The sequence below is a fragment of the Octopus sinensis genome, unplaced genomic scaffold, assembly GCF_006345805.1.
Source record: "Octopus sinensis unplaced genomic scaffold, ASM634580v1 Contig02561, whole genome shotgun sequence".
In the NCBI taxonomy this organism is placed as follows: domain Eukaryota; kingdom Metazoa; phylum Mollusca; class Cephalopoda; order Octopoda; family Octopodidae; genus Octopus; species Octopus sinensis.
The window spans coordinates 9,932-13,756 of NW_021825798.1; the positions used below are offsets into that span (position 1 = coordinate 9,932).

Below are 3,825 nucleotides of genomic sequence, written 5' to 3' on the forward strand. Positions count from 1 at the left end.
TCTGTACCTTATGCTGAGTCCGGTGCTCCCGTAGGTACATCAGAAAAAGGTAAATACCTAGTAAGTCTTTAGCTTGTGCAGAATCCGGTGCGCTCGTAGGTACATCAGAACAAGGTAAATACCTAGTAAGTCTGTAGCTTGTGCAGAGTCCGGTGCTCCCGTAGGTACATCACAACAAGGTAAATACCTAGTAAGTCTGTACCTTGTGCAGAGTCCGGTGCTCCCGTAGGTACATCAGAAAAAGCTAAATACCTAGTAAGTCTTTAGCTTGTGCAGAATCCGGTGCTCTCGTAGGTACATCACAACAAGGTAATAACTAGTAAGTCTGTAGCTTGTGCAGAATCCGCTGATCCCGTAGGTACATCAGAAAAAGGTAAATACGTAGTAAGTCTATACCTTGTGTAGAATCCAGTGTTCCCGTAGGTACATCAGAGCAAGGTAAATACCTAGTAAGTCTGTATCTTGTGCAGAGTCCGGTGCTCCCGAAGGTTCATCAGAGCAAGGTAAATACCTAGTAAGTCTGTATCATGTGCAGAGTCCGGTGCTCCCGTAGATACATCAGAACAAGGTAAATAACTTGTCAGTCTTTATCTTGTGCAGAGTCCGGTCCTCCCGTATGTACATCAGAACAAGGTAAATAGCTAGTAAGTCTGTAGCTTTTGCAGAGTCCGGTGCTCCCGTAGGTACATCAGAACAAGGAAAATACCTAGTAAGTCTGTAGCTTGTGCAGAATCCGGTGTTCCCGTAGGTACATCAGAACATAAATGTATTCACGCAAATGAACAACCATACCAAAATGATGTCTATTGTAACCAATTCTCACATAACAATACTATAGATACCCACCATCAGAAAAGTAAAGAATTCTTTAGTGCACCACAAAGCCTGGAAGCTCCCATGCCTCCCAACTGCAGCAGCAGAGTCATTTGGTTCCTTGCCAAGAGAATTCATGGAATCCTCCACCTCACCATATACAACACACCCGCTGTAAAAACTTCTACATTTGTTGTGTGTATCATTTCAAGTTCTACACTGACCTCACAAATCTCCTTCATGATGCCTCCTATTTCACCACCAAATACAAAACGTTTTAAAAAGAAACACTTGTGCAGATGAATCCAGCCATCATTCTTGAATTTCTCCATGTAGCAACATCCATGTTCAACTAAAACACCTCACATCGGGATTCATGAAAGCATCATTAACCCTTTCGTTCCAACCCTGGCTGCAACCGGCTCTGGCTCTGTTGTACAAATGTTTGTTTTCATAAGTTTTGAATTAAAATCTTCTTCTACCAAACCTTAGTCACAATTTGTATTCCTATGATGAGCTGAATGATAACTAAGTTATTTTAACTAAATTTTTTGTTATATTTAAAGTAATTGAAAGAAACACAGAGCATCTCAAATAAATACAGTAATGAAAGGTTAACAGGAAATATACTGCAACATGGTGTCTTTTATCAGCACAAAGAATAAATAATCAGTAAAAGTCTTGAACTTCATCTTCACTGATCTTGACCACAGACAACTGGAAGCCTTAAAGTCCCCCAAAATACAAGGCATCTCAGTTTTGAGTGATTTCTCATGGCAATCTCTTGCACTAAAATACTTCACCTAATTTACTGCCTGGATCTGCAGCCTACTGTGGGCATAAAGATGCGCAAGGGGAAAGTTTACGAACGAGAACACAGGGAACGCAGCTGGTCGAGGAGTATGTCGCGATCTTGCTCCCGGTCAAGGTCACGCTCGAGATCGCGCAGGGACCGGTCTAGAGACAGCTCTCGCGAAAGGTCGTGTGACAGATCGCGCGAAAGATCGAAAGACGGGGACAAACGAGGAAGAGACTGGGACCTTGAGGACGAAGAGGAGGCTTACGAGAGGAGGAAACTAGAGAAGAAATTGCGTGAGAAAGAGGCGGCGTACCAGGAGAGATTACGGAACTGGGAAGCCCGGGAACGGAAGAAGAGTAAGGAATATGAGAAAGAGAAAGATCGAGAAGAGGCTCGGAAGTGTGAGGAAAGTAAAGAGGCACGAAGGCTGAAAGAGTTTTTGGAAGATTATGATGACCTAAGGGACGACCCTAAGTTTTACCGAGGCAGCGCATTGTCCAGACGGCTGAAAGAACGAGAAAAAGAGAAGGAAAACGACGCAAGGGACCGACAACGAGAAAAGGAAGCTGGAAGAAATTAGGCGAAGATTAATGAAGAAGGTCATGCTGACCCCGACGGTGAAATTGCTAAAATGAACGAAGAGAGATGAGAGCATTTGAAACCTCGACTGCACTTACTTCCCCCCTTACCAGAACCCAAACTGCGTCACAACTCCCCAACTCACTTCGCATAAGCGGGAACAGAAATCTGAAGACTCGAAATCACCCTGCCCCGCATGCAGGCCACTTTGAAACTTGTCACCTCATCAAAAGTAAATAATTCCCATTCGAACAGTATATCGCAGACTGAAAGAAAGGGAAAGATCTCAAAAACTGGTGCCGATGGAAATTGTGATGGTCGAGAGAGTGGGAGCGAAGGAGAAGATGCGGAAATTGATGCTGGTAACAGCTACAACAAACAACAATAACAGTAATGCGGGTCCTGCAGAATCATGAACAACCCAACCAGTTTTCAGTCCGGCTGTGAAAGAAGAGGTTACCACGAAGATTGGGTTCCACGCCATGAAGCTACGCACCTCTGACAGTCCCAACGATTTGTCTAATACAAAGCGGAAAAAAAATCACTATCGGAGATTGTTTGGCCCAAGACGACTATTGCTCGAGGCCTCGCAGCGTAAACGCAAGCTCGTGCCGCTGGACTACGAGAAGAAAAAAATCCGAGAAAAAGGCGGCCACCTCCATAGAAGAGAAACGACAACAGATCAAACAACTCATCGAACAGATTCCGACCGGCAAGGAGGAACTATTTGCCTACTCCCTCGACTGGAGCATCGTCGACCAGGTCCTCATGATAAACGCATCAAACCCTGGGTAAATAAAAAGATTGTCGAATACATCGGAGAAAAAGAAGCAACCCTCACGGAATTCATCTGCCAGAAAGTGGTGGGCCGTAGCACCCCTGCCAACATTCTCAACGATGTAGCAATGGTACTGGACGAGGAAGCAGAGGTGTTTGTGGTCAAGATGTGGAGACTGTTGATATACGAGACAGAGGCCAAAAAGCTGGACTGGTCAAATGAAAGTGACCAGCAGGGGGGGAGGATCTTTACTGTTTTTGACATCTCATAATTCATATACATTCATCGACTTATTCCTCATACACATGCATATATACAGCCACATATACACACATGCACACATACATGTTCTAACATATCTGTATATACATAACTTTACACATATACCCTCAACATATCCGCAACAATGTGTGTGTAATTTCTTTTAAAAATATAACACCTATATATATATATAAAGACTGATACATATATTTATGTATAACTATATATAGATATATTGTATGTAGGTAATAATATATATATATATATATATATATATGTGTGTGTATATATATATATATATGTAAATGTTGCAGACAGAGACACATTATATACGATACGCACACATAATATAAACGCACATATATGCATACATTTATATGCATGTGTATAAAATATATTTTTCATAGGTATGAATGTATGGATGTATATATATATATATTTATACATATATATGTATGTATGTATATATATATACACAAACACAATTACGTGGAAAAAGACTGCTACAATTGTGAGGTTACATATCTACAACTCTATACGCATGTAAGTGCATGTTGTATGTATGTATGTATATACACTAGGGTTAGGGTAGGGG

General features: G+C 41.8%; 1 pseudogene; it reads left to right on the top strand.

The window, feature by feature from the left end:
* The first annotated feature begins 1,658 nt into the window (after positions 1–1,658).
* LOC115227274 lies at positions 1,659–3,193 on the top strand (annotated as a pseudogene).
* The last annotated feature ends 632 nt before the right edge of the window (positions 3,194–3,825 follow it).